This window comes from Aquarana catesbeiana, linkage group LG07 (genome assembly GCF_042186555.1).
Source record: "Aquarana catesbeiana isolate 2022-GZ linkage group LG07, ASM4218655v1, whole genome shotgun sequence".
Taxonomy (NCBI): domain Eukaryota; kingdom Metazoa; phylum Chordata; class Amphibia; order Anura; family Ranidae; genus Aquarana; species Aquarana catesbeiana.
The window spans coordinates 242461185-242479113 of NC_133330.1; the positions used below are offsets into that span (position 1 = coordinate 242461185).

Sequence of the window (17929 nt, forward strand, 5' to 3'; positions counted from 1 at the left end):
CACGATCACATGTAGCCAGTGGCGATCGCGCTGGCCAAGCACACTGGGTCCCCCGCCGTGCAGCCGACACGCGCGCCCCCTGGAGGTTTTTAAAGGGATCAACGTACCCATACGGGGTTTCGCACAGCCATGCTATTCTGCCGACTTGTATCGGCATGAGCCGGTCGGCAAGTGGTTAAAGTGGATGTAAACCCGATTCATAGACTTTGAGCTGGGCACATACATCTGTAGTGTTTCCTTATTTGTCTCCAAAGAACTGAGTCCTGTGTGTTTCTGCTGCTCCGTTCTTCTGTTATCAGCATGATGACTTCTGGCAAGTTCTCCAAGACGGCGGTCTGAAATGTGTGTCGCGGGAGGTTGCTATAAATAGATTAGCAGAGAGCTTGCCTTGTAAAAGCACAGCTCTGAAAGCATTTTCTTCTGCTAATTGGGGGGGGGGGGCCTTTCCTCTGATCAGCTGTCACACAGAGTTTGTCAGAACGACACTCCTACTGCTGAAGTGTCCCCATTGGAAGGTATTTCCCTCTTCCCCCTCCCTCAAATCATTTTCACCTTTTTGCCTCACTTTTAGTACTGTAGACGTTTCAGGGGCACAAGGACCCTTTTATCAAGGCATGTCTTCACTGATGATTATGGATGTTAGTTGTCCTAGCACCCACAACATGAAGTGGTCCCGTACAGTGTGCAAAAGATTATTTTTTTTTTTTTTTGGAGTGGTAAAGGATTAGAAACCCGATCTATCTATCTGCTCTATCGTTCTGCCATGGACGCTGTGCCTGTTTAAAGATTTACATATGTTAGACTTATGAACAGGGATGTTTGCCAGTTTGTGATGTTTGTAAGCCTTTAGCGGTTACTCGTGGGTTCTTCTTTACCTCATTGAGCATTCTGCATTGTGCCTTGGTAGTCATCTTGGCTAGGTGCCCACATCTAGGAACAGTACTAAACTTTCCATTTATAGACCATTTTTCTAACTGTCCACTAGTGGATGTCTAAACATTTAGAGAGTACTTTGTATCCCTTCCCAGCCTTATGCAGATCAATACTGTTGATCGTATGTCTTTTTTACGAGGTATGGTTCACATCAGCTGATGCTTATGAATAGCAATCTTAAAATGTTTGAGAGACTTTTACCAATGAAAGTATTTCTAAATCACACCTCCAACTCCTTTTCATTAATTCCAGGTATGCAAACTATTGACTCTAATTAGCTTTTTTTGAAGTAAATAGTCTATGGATTCGCTTAACTTTTCTTCCAGCGCTGTGACTGTTTAATGAGTGTGGTCAATAGACATGAGAAATTAGTATTTTTGTGTGTTATCAACTTAAGCACATTGTATTTCTCTGTTGCTGTGACTTACATGAGGATCGGATCACATTTTATGACATATTACCACAGAAAACTTGTTAATTCCAAGGGGTTCTTATACTTACACACACACACACACTTCTCTCACTGTCCAGGTATAGAGATGGGCCAAACACCCCTCGGTTCTGTTCGCACCAGAACTCCCTAACAGTAAAAATTCAGACCCGAATATCGAACCCTATTGAAGTCTATGGAACTAGAATGTGAAAAGTGCCTATTTTTGAAGGCTTACAGTATCTCACAAAAGTGAATACACCCCTCACATGTTTGTAAATATTTTATTATATTTTTTCATGTGGCAAAACTAAAGAAATGACACTTTGCTACAATACAAAGTAGTGAGTGTACAGCTTGTATAACCGTGTAAATTTGCTGTCCCCTCAAAATAACTCAACACAGCCATTAATGTCTAAACCGCCGGCAACAAAAGTGAGTACACCCCTAAGTGAAAATGTCCAAATTCGACCCAAAGTGTCAATATTTTGTGTGGCCACCATTATTTTCCTGCACTGCCTTAACCCTCTTGGGCATGGAGTTCACCAGAGCTTCACAGGTTGCCCACAGATGCTCAATAGGGTTTAGGTCTGGAGACATGCTTGGCCTGTTCATCACCTTTACCCTAAGCTTGCCCTGTGGCCCAATCTCCGAAGGGAGGGGATCCTGTTCGGCTTCAGTATGTCAGTACATGTTGGCATTCATGGTTCCCTCAATGAACTGTAGCTCCCCAGCGCCGGCAGCACTCATGCAGCCCCAGATCATGACACTCCCACCACCATGCTTGACTGTAGGCAAGACACACTTTGTACTCCTTACCTGGTTGCCACCACACACACTTGACACCATCTGAACCAAATAAGTTTATCTTGGTCTCATCAGACCACAGGACATGGTTCCAGTAATCCATGTCCTTAGTCTGCTTGTCTTCAGCAAACTTTTTGCGGGCTTTCTTGTGCATCTTTAGAAGAGGCTTCCTTCTGGCATGACAGCCATGCAGACCAATTTGATGCAGTGCGCGGCGTATGGTCTAAGCACTGACAGGCTGACCCACCACCCCTTCAACCTGTGCAGCAATGCTGGCAGCACTCATACGTCTATGTTCCCAAAGACGACCTCTGGATATGACGCTGAGCACGTGCACTCAACTTCTTTGGTCGACCATGGTGAGGCCTGTTCTGAGTGGAACCTGTCCTGTTAAATCGCTGTATGGTCTTGGCCACCGTGTTCCAGCTCAGTTTCAGGGTCTTGGCAATCATCCTATAGCCTAGGCCATCTTTATGTAGAGCGACATTTCTTTTTTTTCAGATCCTCAGCTCTTTGCCATGAGGTGCCATGTTGAACTTCCAGTGACCAGCATGAGAGAGAAAGGAATAAGGAGGAGAGGAGTGGGGCCAAGGAAACACCAGGTGTCTCTAGAATGTGCTAGGTGGAGCACATCAGAGAAATTTCCATCAAGGGAACTACCCATGGAAGCAGAAGAGATTCATCGAATCTGGGTGGGAGAAAGTGCGTTACCCATGGGGACCATAGGTTTTTGTATTTGGCGACTCTGTAACAAAGCTTCAATTTTCGCATTGGATCATGACTTGTGTAACCTTGTTTTTGACTGCAAGGACACAGAGGCTGGGGGACTTTCAAGATTTAGTGATGATTTGTTTGGCTGCTGTTGTAATCTACTATAGAAGTTTAAATTGGTGTTGTGTTAAAGCGGAGTTCCACCCAAAAGTGGAACTTCCGCTTTAAGCACTCCTCGCCCATGACATGCCACAATTGGCATGTCATTTCTTTGTTGGTAGTGGGTACCTTGTTTTGAGTGGGACCTCCTGTCCCACTTCTTGCTTCCTCTTCTCGACCGTCTAGGCAGCGACTCTCGCCCTAGGCGGATCTTCTGGGACACGTCACAGGTCCCAGAAGATTGCCTGGCCAATGGCAAAACGCAGAGCGACCGACCGTAAAGCCGTAAGCTGTCATGGCCGGGTGCCCACAGTTGCTATGATGGCGCTGGGGAGAGGAGCGAGGCTTTCCGGCACCCGCATCACTAGACCGTGGGACAGGTAAATGTTTATTAAACGTCAGCAGCTACACTTTTTGTAGCTGCTGACTTTTAATAAACTAGAAAACAGGTGGAACTCCGCTTTAAGGAAGGCGGTTTTAGGTTCAACAATGCTGTAGATGGATCAGGAGCTAGAAATGTGTCAAAGAGGGTGGAGAGCATGCCAGATATGGAGTTCCAAAAGGTTTGTGCTATTGGATATGACCACCAGATATGAGGGTGGGTCCCTTGGTCTGTACAACCTCTAAAGCAAGTAGGGGGGGTATTGGGGAACACGTTTGACGATTCTAGCAGGGACCAAGTACCACCCCCTTTGTTATGAAGCCCATAAAAAACTGGTGCAACCAATTGCCTTTCGGAAATCACATTATTAGTGAAATGATATCCACCTGTGTGCAGTCTAAGTGTCACATGATCTGTCATTACATATACACACCTTTTTTGAAAGGCCCCAAAGGCTGCAACACCTAAGCAAGGGGCACCACTAACCAAACACTGCCATGAAGACCAAGGAACTCTCCAAACAAGTAAGGGACAATGTTGAGAAGTACATGTCAGGGTTAGGTTAAAATATCAAAATCTTTGATGATCCCTAGGAGCATCATCAAATCTATCACAACCAAATCGAAAGAACATGGCACAACAGCAAACCTGCCAAGAGATGGCCGCACACCAAAACTCCTGGACCGGGCAAGGAGGGCATTAATCAGAGAGTCAGCACAAAGACCTAAGGTAACCTTTGAGGAGCTGCATTGTTCCACAGCAGAGACTGGAGTATCTGTACATAGAACGACAATAAGCCGTATGCTTCATAGAGTTGGGCTTTATGGTAGAGTGGCCAGAAGAAAACCATTACTTTCAGCAAAAAACAAAATGTCACGTTTTGAGTTTGAGAAAAGACATATGGGAGACTCCCAAAATGTATGGAGGGAAGGTGCTCTGGTCTGATGAGACTAAAATTGAACTTTTTGGCCATCAAAGAAAACGCTATGTCTGGCGTAAACCCAACACATCACCCAAAGAACACCATCACCACAGTGAAACATGGTGTTGGCAGCATCATGCTGTGGGGATGTTTTTCAGCAGTCGGGACTGGGAAACTGGTCCGAGTTGAGGAAAAGATGGATGGTGCTAAATACAGGGATATTCTTCAACAAAACCTGTACCACTCTGTGTGATTTGAGGTTTGGACAGAGGTTCACTTTCCAGTATGACAATGACCCCAAACACACTGCTAAAGCAACACTTGAGTGGTTTAAGGGGAAATATGTGAATGTGTTGGAATGGCCTAGTCAAAGCCCAGACCTCAATCCAATAGAAAATCTGTGGTCAGACTTAGATTGCTGTTCACATGCGCAAACCATCCAACTTGAAGGAGCTGGAGCAGTTTTGCAAGGAGGAATGGGCAAGAATCCCAGTGGTAAGATGTGGCACGCTCATAGAGACTTATCCAAAGTGACTTGGAGCTGTGATAGCCGCAAAAGGTGGCTCTACAAAGTATTGACTTTAGGGGGTGAATAGTTATGCACATTGACTTTTTCCGTTATTTTGGCCCTATTTGTTGGTTGCTTCACAATAATATAAAAAAAAAAAAAAAAAAAAAAATCTTAAGTTGTGGCCATGTTCTGTAAATTAAATGATGCAAATCCTCAAACAATCCAAGTTAATTCCAGGTTGTGAGGCAACAAAACATGAAAAATGCCAAGGGGGTGAATACTTTTGCAAGACACTGTAAATAAAGGGTTGAACGTGGGCTTCGAGGTTTAATGGTGTGCCAGATGTAGTAGGATACTCGTCTCTGTAGCAAGTGGAGATAGTAACCGGGGACCTTGTTAGGTAGCACCCGAAAGAGATAATATTTTTGGGGGGATAGACACCTTAACCACTGTTGTTCTACCCATCCAGACTAATGGTAGAGAGGGCTATTTAGTCATCAAGTTAGTTAGCTGGAAGAACAAAGGGAGATAGTTGCCTGAAAAGAGGTCAGATAGGGTAGCGGTCAGCTGAATTCCTAGATATGAGAGAGAGTGGGTGGATCAAGTGAACGGTACAGAGGTTTTTAGTTGAGCCAAATCAGTAGGTGGAATAGAAATATTGAGAGCTCTAGACTTAAGTGGGTTGACTTTAAGGCCAGAAATGTGAAAAATGATTGTTTTTAAAGGTGCAGTAATTTTAATGATGCTTTAAGTGAAACAATTTTTTTTTTTTTTTTAACCACTAGCCGACCAGCTCACGCAGATATACTGCAGCTGGTCGTCTCTCCTGCGCGAATCGCCGTGCCTGTACGGCGACTCGTGCAGTTGCATGCTGCTGGAGCGTGCCCGCTGGTTGGGTGGACTCTGTCCGCCGGCGACCCATGATCGACTAGTAGAGAGGCAGAACGGGGATCTGCCAGTGTAAACAAGGCGGATCCCCATTCTGATAGGTGGCATGTCAAAGATTTACTGTTCCCAGTAATCGGGAACAGTGATCTCTGTCATGTCCCAGTGAGCCCATACCCCCTACAGTTAAAACACACCTAGGAAACACACATAACCCCTTGATCGCCCCCTAGTGTTAACCACTTCCCTGCCTGTGTAATTTTTACATTGACAGTGCATTTTTATAGCACTGATCAATGTAATAATATCACTGGTCCCCAAAAAGTGTCAACCTCAATTTCACAGTCCCGCTAAAAATAGTAGATCGCCGCCATTACTAGTAATAACAATAAAAAAAGTTTGTATAGTTTGTAGACGCGATTACTTTTGCGTGAACCAATCAATTTACTCCTATTGCGGTATATTTATCTATTTTTTTTACCAAAAATATGTAGAAGAATATATCGGCCTAAACTGATGAATAATTTTGTGTTTTTTATAATATATATATATATAATTTTTTGGGATATGTAGTATAGCAAAAAGTTGTTTTTTTTTTTTTCAAATTTGTTTGTTTATAGCGCAAAAAATAAAAACCGCAGAGGTGTTCAAATACCACCAAAAGAAAGTTCTTTTTGTGGGGGAAAAAAAGGATGTCAATTTTGTTTAGGTACAGCGTCGCATGACCGCATATTTGTCAGTTAAAGAGATGCAGTGCCGTATTGCAAAAAATTGCCTGGTCATGAAGGGAACAAATCCTTCTGGGGCTGAAGTGGTTAAATATAGTGCCTGGGGGGTCCCCTTAGCTTAGTCTGCCTGTAGAGTGGCATATCTGTACCATGTATAGAACCTACTGCAGCAAAACTGACATTTCTAAAGAAAAAAAATTAAAAAAAATTACATTTAAATTGCCGGTGTTCTGCTGAGAAAGGTCCCCCATCAGATAGTGTCCACCCTGTACTGTGCAGGCGCAGTGCTTGCGCAGTACGGAGGACAAAGGAGACGCCGAAAGTCTTCAAACATGAACAGCTGTTCATCAGCTGTACACGGCGCCTGCGCAATTAAGACTACATTGTGCCGCACGCTCCCGATGCTTCTGCAACTCTGCCAGGGGCAGTTTAATAAACTACACGTCTTTGCGGGGCGTGTTTACACACAAGCGACCCCCCGCAAAGATCCGCCCCTTTGTGAAATCCACCCCCTCATATGAGCTCTGCCCATCATGTGGCCTCTTCTGTATGCATCCACCCCTTGCAGAATTGCATGAGCATCGGGAGCGTGTGGCGCAATGTAGTCTTAATGTTCGGAGACTTTCGGCGTCTCCTTTGTCCTCCGTACTGCGCAAGCGCTGCGCCTGCGCAGTACAGGGCGGACACTATCCGGGGGACCTTTCTCGACAGGACACCAGTACAACAAAAACCAGAAAACGGTGTGCCCCCCTCCTTGTTAAAGGGGGCTTCCAGATTACGATAATCCCCCTGCCCACAGACCCCCACAACCACCTCCCAGATTTGCTGGAGGAGGCCCTTGTCCCTGTCAACATAGGGACAAGGTGCCCCAACACCCTGCCCCAAAACACCCACCTCCCCCATGTTGAGGGCATGTTGGCCTGGTATGTTCAGGAGGGGGGAGAGAGGGGAGCTCGCTCGTCCCACACCCATCCTTCCCGTTTTTTCAGGCTTCTTTTTTCTTTCAGCTGTCAGCGGGGAAGCCTACTGACAGCTGATGACTCCTCTGTTAAGGAAGCGGTCGTCCGGCTTCCTGGCCCTGCTCCTTAATAGCAAATTGACACTGTGTTTCGGAGAACTTTTATTCGACCCAAACCGTTTGCCCAACACTATCCAGGTGCTACCAGAAAAACAAGACAAAAACATGAAGAATAGGTGCCACAACATCAACTTAACACCATTCATCTCATAGGTGGTGTCATGACGGTGGGCCTTATGCTATGCTGCCACATACGCATATGACCAGTGTCGCAGTTTTGTGCTTACAGCTCATATAACAGTGAACCCCCAGTACTGTCATCGACCGATCCCAGTTACACAGTGAGGATCTGGAGCTGGTAGGACACACTCTTGATCACATGCTAACTAAGGCAGCCAATCAGCAGTCACATGATTGAGAAACCAGTGTAACACCTCTGGCAGTTTAAGGTCTTAAAGTGCCCGTTCCTGCCAATGGGAAGGATAGATGATGCACAGTGCTGCATGCTTTTAAATCTCTTAAATGTGTTTGAAAAAAAAAAATAGTTTGCTAAAGTTAACTAATTTTTGTTCTTGTTTTGACTTCTTTCAGGTTCTGTAAAGTTTTATCCTGATTTTCCTTGACTTTAAGAAAACAAACTTGTAAGTAAAGCATTTTAAGCCAACCTAGTTTCTGTTATGTAAATTGTGCAGAAGCACAAATTTCACATTGTCTGTCTATTCTTTGCTGCTAGAAAATGTATTTTGTTTTTAGATACCTTTTTTAAAGTCTCGTCTGTTCTAAAAATGAACCCCGCTTTGCTACTGCTGTAGTGTGGCAAAAAAAATGCCTCGTTGATCATGATGCTGCACATCGGATTACCAAAGCAGACACTTTGACTTGAGATCCAGAGTGTATTTCTATCTTTTATAATATCTATCATATTTTTTTGTGGGTATTTCCACCACAGTGCATAAGGACAAAACTCGTTAGAGCATGGCTGCATGGAAACCGGAAGTGACGCAATAGGGGGACTGCGTAAAATGCTGACAGCCTGGCCCACAAGCTGGTGGCTGTGTATCTGATGACAATATGTAGTTTTATGCAATTTGACAGTTGGGATGAACAGTATTTTATATGTTGCTTGTGAATAGATTTAACTGGGTCTGAATAAATTATTGCTAATTTACGGTATTATGCTATCTCCTGTTTCCTCCCACACTCCAAAGAAATGCTGATAGGTTTATTGGCCCCTGTCCAAATTGGCTGTAGTATGTGTATGTATTAATGTGAGTTGGGGACCTTTAGATTGTAAGCTTTTTGAGGACAGAGACTGATGTGAATGTATAACAAATATGTAAAGTTCTGTGTAAATTGACAGCGCTATACAAGTACCTTTTAATGAATAATAAATAGCCGGTTGTCTGGATAATGGACAGTTAACACCTGTTTGTCACTTGTGTTGTAGACTATTTAAGTTTTTATACTTTTTTTTTTTTTGTGTATGTTGTGCTGATGTTTTTGTTTTTTGGTGTCCTTGTTAACATTTTGGGGCAGGAGTCAAATCACAGCGCCATCTCAGGCCTGCAATTTTTGGTTTACGAATGTGTTTATTGAATTTATTCTTTGTTAAACTGGTTCTAAAACCTTAAGTTTTTTTTTTTTTTTTTTTTTTTTGCCTTAATGCATTCTGTGCATTAAGGTAAAAAAAACCTTCTGAGCTGCATGATCCCCCCTTATACGTACCGTTCCAGCTATGTGTACAAGAGTAGCAGCTTCCCCCACTGCCCAAATTGGGGAGAGGGATAGCAGCGGGAGCCATTTGCTCAATCAAATTATGTGACGAGGGGGTGGGGCCGAGGTGCTCGGACTGTGTTAATGGATGCAAACAGGGCGGCTCGGACGCCCACACAAGTGCCTCCATAGAAAGCAGTTTTCTACGTGGGGCACTCGCCGAAGAGGCGGCGTCTGGAGTGCCAGTAGGGGACCTCAGAAGAGGAGGATCGGGACTGCTCTATGCAAAACTATTGCACAGAGCAGGTAAGTTCAACACGTTTATTTTAATTGAAAAAAATGTAGGTTTTTTTGTTACTTTACGATGGCAGCTGTGACAGGTTTCACATAAAAAATATTTTTACACAAATAATTGATTTAGACAATGATATACTAATTTGCATGCAAAGTGTTATTTATTTTGTTACCTCCAGGGCGTGGAGTCTACTGGTGTTATTGTGCCATTCAAATACTGAGTGTGGTCACTCTACTTATAGTAAATCTGTCCCGAGAGAAATACGGGCGCTGCTGTTTCTGGCCACCTTTTTGAAAATGTCTAGTTACCAGGCTGTTATAATTACTTTAAATTTTGGATCTCTATCTCAGCCCATATGCGTTTAGGTTTTTCTCCTTTTTATTAATTTTACTCGCACGTGTCAAATTACAAGTTATGACATTTTTATGCAAAGTCTATTCTAATCATTATCCCCCAAAATGAAAAGACTGTTTATGACTGGATGCTTTCTTTCTGGGATTTTACCAAGCTATACCTTGGCATTCGTGCAGAACTATACCTTTCTGTTATCAGAAGCAAGCAAAACTAATCTGTAGTGACCTCTAGTGGTGTACACACATGTTGCACTTGTGTATGCTAGCAAAGTGAAACACAGACTGCAATAGCAGGAAAACTGGGTAAAGTGGTGTGATGAAATGTACGTGCTTACATTTTTTAGAATGTTGTAACTGAATGGACATTGTAAAAGGCTAGGTTTTACCCAAGAAAAACTTTTACAGATGTAATTCTTTTAACTGTCAAGCAATTTTCTGTTTAAGAAAACTTGTTGTTAAAGCTTGTCAACCAGAATTTCTCTGACTGGTTGGGGGTCTATAATTTGAGAAGTTTCTGCACCCTTACGGTCTTCATGGCTGTATTTGTGTGTATTTACTGATTGTATACACTGTCTGGGTTTGTGTATACATATAAATATTTTTACTTATTCACTCTCACATATGATTCCTGAGATCCCTTAGTGCTGACTACATCACCAGTGCCCAAGCTGATGGCCTGGTAGGCTTAAGCACTTTATACACCTGACTGCTTTATTTATGTCCCCTTGGAACCTAATTTCTAAGGTTAGATAGTGGTAAAGGGTTAGAACTTTTGTAAGCTTTTTTTATTACTGTCTGTGGGTCACATTGGGAAGATTGTGCCTTACTGTCTTACTGTTCCCCACAAAAACAAATGAGGGGAAATGATGTCTCTGAAACAGAAGCAGACAACAATAAAAAGCTTAGATGTTTTCATTCTTCCACACTTAAGGTTTCATTCACATGGGCATACTTAAGCTTACACCAATGCGTAGGACTGTGTTTGCAGGCATAGTAAACACAAGTGTGCAGGCAGTCTCATTCATATGGTTTGGGGCGCAGCAGCTGCATGGACACAGCTGCTTCACCCACTCTGACATCCTTGTGGGGATGGGTGTCTCTGAACTCACACATCATGCATCAAGGGCATGCACCCTCACAGTTGTCAAATTGGCAGCTGCAGTTTGTATCCTTTCATCCATTGTGTCCCTGTTTACTTGAATGTGACTACCTGCACGCAGATGCACTGAACCCCTTTTGTATCTTGTGTGTGCAAACAAGGCCCTTCGCACTGGTGTGTTCTTAAAGCGATAGTAAACTGCACCAATATTAATTTTTTTTTTTCAAACTCTGCCAGGTAAAGGCATAATGTGCTAGTATGCATCACAAACTTACCTTAGAACGAAGCCCTCCAGCTACGCGCTGTCACGGTTTATGGTGCTTCCATCTTCACATGGTCTTCCTTTCCAGGTTAGCATCCTCCGGCTGTGATGCGATGACATCATGGACGGTCCAGGTATGCCGTCCCTTCAGAATGCATGCGATTGGTGATGTCACCGGCTGCATGCAGTGTAAATATCTCCTAAACCATGCAGGTTTAGGAGATATTAACTGTACCTACAGGTAAGCCTTATAAAAGGCTTACCTGTAGGTAAAAGTGCCAAAAAAAGTTACTTCCACTTTAAAAGAGAAGTTTGGTGTGGTTTTTTTTTTTTTTTTTTTTTTTTTTGAAAATGACACTTACCAAGTGTCCCCTGCTGGCTCTAACACAGAAAACTGAGCATTCAAACACTGCTCATCGCTCAGTGCTCTGTGAGCAGAGAGCTAGTGACTGTCAGTCACTGGCTCTCTGCTCTGCCCCCCACATTCACTGGAGCGCTGGGCTGTGGAGGGGGTGGGAACGGCTGGTTCAGGCTCTGAGGCTGAGCCGGGCACCAGTCCAAGTGCCTGGGTGGATCCCGACCATGTGGTCATGATCTTTCCCCAGCCTGTAACTGCTCTGTGATGTCAGCTGACCACAGGCTTCAGCCCGCTGTCTGCTGAAAATGGGTCACAGGAGTGCAGAACGGACTGCACACCTGTGATCCACAGGTGTAACACAGCCCAAATGAGCTTTGGCTGCATTTCTCCTTTAAGTATGCCCATGTGAAAAACCTGAAAAAAAAGTAAATACACAAAAATAATTTTTTTGCTTCTTGCTCTCTCACAGAAAATTGCCCCAGCAGATTACGTACAAAGCCAGGAAAACCTTTTTAATTCTATATTATTTTATTTAAAGAAAATCATGTATCAAGAATACAGAAAAGTTGTCAAACTTGCATGTACAACATATGTTACATATGATGCAGCATTTGTATAAACGAAAAGCGAGATTTGCTATGTTCAGGCGATAAGGATTAAACAGAAATGCCTACATGTTTTAACTTCCTATATAGCATATGTGAACTCAGTAGATCCCACCATCTGCCTTCTGGGTGGGGATTATCTGGATATAATACAATAAGGCATATATCATTGTGTTAATCATATTTTCTCACTAAGAGGTTATGCTGCCTGGATCGCATATTTCTTTTGTGGTGAAGTAAAATGTTATGTTTCAAGTTTTCACAAATCACATAGATGAGGCAAAAACAGAGGGGGGAAAGGAATATAGCAAGGTGTACAGGGTACACTCCATCTAGGCTAAACAGTAGTATTATTATTATTTATTATTTATTTTATTTCAGGTACTTATATAGCGCCGTCAATTTACGCAGCGCTTTACATATACATTGTACATTCACATCAGTCCCTACCCTCAAGGAGCTTACAATCTACGGTCCCTAACTCGCATTCATACATACTAGGGACAATTTAGACAGGATCCAATTAACCTACCAGCATGTCTTTGGAGTGTGGGAGGAAACCGGAGTACCCGGAGGAAACCCACGCAGGCACAGGGAGAACATGCAAACTCCAGGCAGGTAGTGTCGTGGGTGGGATTCGAACCAGCGACCCTTCTTACTGCTAGGCGAAAGTGCTATCCACTGCACCACTGTGCCGCCCCCAAGTAGGGGTTGGATCACCCTCAGCCCAAGAGGTGGACCCCGCAGAATAGCGGAACATGGATCATGAGGTCCAAGTACTGAAGAAACGTTCCACCTTACCCGTTTCCCGTGACAACAGACGTTCCAGACTGTAGATTCGGTCCACTCCAACTGCCCAGACGAAAACATTTTTGATTGGATTTGTTCTGTATAAACAAATAAGCTTAACCAGATAGAGTAAATTTCACTTATAACAGTTTGAAAATCTGGGAGAGTTTTTGAGGGATATAAGTGCCTAGGTATTTCAGGGCTTTGTCCGTCCATTTGAAATGGAAGTTATGTTGAAAGTGTGCGGGTTGAGTTTGTGGAATCCCTATTCCCATGGCTTCGGATTTGTTAAAATTTATTTTTAGGTTGGAAAGATGTCCGTAGATCTCGAACTCTTTCATTAAGTTTGGGAGGGAGATGGCTGGGTTAGTGATGGAGAACATCAAGTCATCTGCATATGCAGACACTTTATGTTGGGAGTCCCGTACTGTAATCCCCTTGATGTCTGGGTTTAGTCTCACGTGGCATAGGAAGGGTTCAAGTGATATGGCAAATAGCAAGGGTGAGAGTGGGCACCCCTGCCTAGTTCCATTTGATATTGGGAAAGAATCTGAGACAACACCATTAGCCCTGACTCTGGCTGATGGGTTAGAGTATGCTGCAGATATCCAATTAAACGGCCTTTCTCCTACTCCGATATGCTTCAATGTTTCAAACAGAAATTTCCAGTGTATGCGATCAAACGCTTTTTCTGCATCTGTGTTAAGAAAGATGCTTGGCGTCTCGTCTCTATTTGCTATATGGAGTAGGTTCAGAACTTTAATGGTGTTGTCCCTGGCCTCTCTGGTTGGCACGAAGCCCACCTGATCTAAGTGTATGAGTCGTGGTAAGTGTTGTATCCTAGAGGCAATAATTTTGGTAAAAAGTTTCAGGTCAGTATTTAGTAATGATATTGGGCGATAGCTGCCGCATTGTGTGGAGTCCTTACCCTCTTTTGGGATTACTGAGATCTGTGCCTGGAGCGTCGAGGGGTGTAGTTTTGAGCCGGAGCCAAGGTCGTTGAATAGTTTCATTATGTGGTGGCCTAAAGAGGGGAGGAAGGTTTTATAGTAGTTAATAGTCAGGCCGTCGGGTCCTGGTGCTTTCCCCTGTTTGGTGGTTTTTATGGCCGACTGGAGTTCTATAAGTGTGATGGGTTCCTCTAGGAATTCTCTTGTCTCTAGCGGTAGGGATGGCATTAGTGATGAGGATATATATTCAGGTGTATTGTCTGGTATGGGTGGTGTCATCTGTAGATTATATAAAGAGTTATAGTAAGTTTTAAACTCTTCCGTAATTTGTTTGGGAAGGGAGACTGTCTTACCGGAAGTGGTCGTGATCTTAGGTATGTATGACGCCAGTTTTTGTTGTTGTAGGGAGCGGGCCAATAGTCTCCCACACTTATTGCCGGATTCATAAAGTTTCCTCCGACATATTTGGAGCGCTGCTTTTGCTTTGAAGCGCAGTATGTCTGTGACTTGTGTATGGGTGGTATCTAGTTCGGCCCCTAATTCCCTTGTGGGTGTTAGTTTATGGCTTGTTTCTAATGTCTGTAATTTCCTAAGCAGAATGTCTAATTGTTCTGTTCTTTTACGCTTTAGTCTGGATCCATGTTTAATAAGCACACCTCAGATCACGGTCTTATGTGCTTCCCACACCAGACCAGCGCCACTGCCCGGGGTATTGTTAGTTTTAAAGTAATGTTCAATCTCCTGTTTTACGTCTGCGTAGACTTCCGGGTCTTGCAGTAAGCTTTCGTTTAGTCGCCAGGGCGGGCGCTGGGTCGTGTGCGGGTCAGCAATGGCATATTTCAACGATATCGGTGCGTGGTCAGACCATGTGATAGGTTCTATCTTAGTGTGTAGAACAGCCTGTAAGTTTCTGTGGGGTATTAGGAAGTAATCAATGCGGGAATATGATTGGTGGGGCCGGGAAAAGAACGTATAGTCCACTCTCTCCCCAGGGTGGAAGAGGCGCCAGGCATCCATTAGTTGCGCCGAGTGTAGGGCCATTTGTATCTTTTTGCGTGAGGTGTTTGAGGTCGAGGATGTACCAGAGGACGTGTCTTCTGTCGGGGTTAGGGGTATGTTGAGGTCTCCCCCTACTATCAGCTGTCCTGCAGTGAACTGTACAATTTGGTCTAGTCGTTTCTTTATAAATGTGTCCTGGTGTTCATTGGGGGCGTATAGGTTTGCGAAAGTCATCTTTAGGTTCCCTATCAGTCCTTTTAAGTATAGATACCGTCCTTCTGGGTCTGTTTTAGATTCTAGGCATGTCCATGGAACTTTGGCTGAAATTAGGATTGAAACCCCTCTGGACTTTGCTTGTGTATTGGTGGAGTGGTAAACAGTGGGGTAGTATCTGTTTTTGAGAATTGGTATAGTATTGTCTCTGAAGTGCGTTTCCTGTAGCAGGATTACGTCCGCCTTCATGCGTCTCATGTCATTAAGAAGCATCCGCCTCTTCTCTGGTGTGTTTAGTGATATTATGTTTAGGGTGTCCATGCCCGCAGATTCAAGAAGGGGGGGGGAAGGGGGGGAGGGACTTGGAGAGAGAGTCAGATAATAGATCAATAAAGAAAGAGTAAATAAGACACAGAGAATGGTGTCAGGGCAGATTGCCCCCTAAGGTGTAGAAGGTTTAGAGAGTGCCACTAGGGTGTGCAGCGTGATAGGGTACTAAGGGTGCAAGCAAAAGTACTTGCTGAAGCGCTGTCCAGCGAAAATCCGGCTATGCAGCGCTGGCCTAAATGGGTTTGTGGGAGGACACGGTCAAGGGATGAGTCTCCCCGAGTCTCTCTCCGCCCATGGCATAATGTAAAGTCGTGAGTTCAATCGGTATAATTTCTGATATGGAGAAATCAGTACAGGAATTAGCAATCAATATCAGGATAATATTCAGCAGTAATGTAAGCAACATTTTAAAACAAGAAACTATAATCAGCAAAAAATAATAGATGTAAACAGGGGTCCCCCTCTCAACACTGAATAAGTGTTGGGTATAATTCTGTAAACCTCTAAATCTTGTTTCTGGACAATTATGGTGGGTTTCTAATCTATAGAGGTTCTAACCCGCCCCTCCCTCATGGAGAGAGTTAGTCTGCGTGTACCGCAATGTATATGAAAGATGCAGAAATGTCTTTCCAGGGTCTGCAAACTGGGACAATACCCACCCCTCCCTCCCCCACCCCCCCTCCCCCACCCCCACCCATGCAGCAAGGCTCGATCTGCAGCAAGAGGTTGTACCATCCAGGTTTGTAAGGACAATGAAGTTCTGATAGTTCCTTCATAGCAATCCAGTAAGAAGGTTGATATTTTTTTCTGTGCTGCATATAAAGGGTTTCTGTCCCGGTTTCTGTCTACTAAGTAGTGTATTTCTATTGTAGGTTTTCTTACTAGCATATGGGGGCGTGTTCCACCTCTGTATTGCTGGGTAGTTTGTGGTTTAAACTAGCGGATCATCTCGGGGCAGGCCAAAATGGTGTGAACCCAGGGGGAAGAAGCCGCTTGTCAGGCTAAACCCTCACCGCGGGGACGACACCCCTGGGACAAGTTACAAGGGTGTAGGGCGGGAGCCGGCGGCAAATTGAAACATCCCCCCTCTCATCTCCATCGGGTGGCCCCAGCCGGGGTGTTAGACAGGAAATGTTGGAATGCTCAGATGGGGGGTGTTCGAGGAGAGTGCTTTTTGAGAGTCAGCAATGATGTGGGAAGGGACGCAGGTCAGGGATGGATGGGGAACCGCAGGATACCTTTTACTCACGTGCAGGCCCTTCAGATGCCGAGCGGCGTCTCCTCCTTCCTCGCTGACGAAGCGGTAATGGTCCCCGTGCAGCCGAGGGGCCCGATCTACCTATCGGACGTGGAAGAATTTGTAGCCAGTCCGGAACCGAGATCGGGGTCGCCTCTAGGAATCGGAAGAGCGCCGGCAGGTCTGCCGCTGTTTGCAATGTGAATGCGGCTGTGTCGTTGCGGAAAGTTACCGAGAGTGGGTATCCCCAGCGGTACGTAAATCCCTTCTGCTTTGCCAGATCCAGGAGGGGTCGCAGCATGGCTCGGCGTTTCAGGGTGGCTCTCGATAGGTCCGGCAGGATTTTGACTCGAGATTCATTGTAGTCTACGTCGCCGTGTTCCCAGGCGCGGCGTAGGATGGCCTCTTTCTGTATGTAGCGATGTAGTCTGCACACCACGTCACGCGGGTTAGATGGGTCTGTTGGCCTCGGTCCCCAGCGTTCTGTGCACCCTGTCTAGCTCTATGTCTGTGTCGGTTTCATCCAGAATGGTGTGGAAGATATTTTTCACTGCATCTGCTAGGTGTTCCGAGCTGGTTGTTTCCGGGATACCTCGAAGCCGCAGGTTATTTCGGCGGCTTCTGTCCTCGACATCTTCCATATGTAGCTGTAGGGAGATGGCTGTGTCTCTGTGTAGGTCCCTGGCTTGTTCCAGAGCTGATACTCTTTCCTCTAAGGAGGACACCGCCGTCTCTCCCGAGGAGACTCTGTCTGCCAGGCTGGACACTTCACCTCTCACTTCTTGTATATCCCGGCGGTGGGTCTCTTCAAGCCGTAGGATCATCGCCTCAATATCGTTCTTGGTGAGGAGTGCCTGCAGGAGTGCTCGGATATCTGGATCCATTGGTGCTGGTTCGGGAGGGCATGTGGAGGCCATTCCTCCCGTTTTGTAGTACTTTCTGGGGCCTCAGGTATCAGGGTGGGTGGTGCAGACAGGTTCTCCGGGGAAGTCTGGATATCTCTGGTAGAGGCCTGGTGTGTGAGCTCACGCGGAGGGCTTCGTGGCGCTGCAGCCCTGGCACCAGGGGAAAGTTCTTGTCTGAAATAGCGGTGTATTTCTCCGGATTTCTGGCTGGAAGGGGTCCCTTTGGATACAGCTCTTGTCCTGTATCGTTTAAAAGTTTTCATACCGATTGAAATGATATAAAATTCCGGGATTAGGAGTTTGAGATCGGGAGCTCAGAGAGAAAGCAGCCTCAC

The 17929-nt window shown here is 44.9% G+C and overlaps 1 protein-coding gene across 7 annotated transcripts in view; it reads left to right on the forward strand.

The window, feature by feature from the left end:
• Positions 1–17929, forward strand: part of ZNF644 (zinc finger protein 644) — a 144814-nt gene that overhangs the window by 25340 nt on the left and 101545 nt on the right. For all 7 annotated transcript variants that reach the window (XM_073593170.1, XM_073593171.1, XM_073593165.1 and 4 more), the window contains one exon: positions 8078–8127. The gene's annotated coding sequence lies outside the window, so the exon portion shown is untranslated. The remainder of the gene's footprint in view (positions 1–8077; positions 8128–17929) is intronic.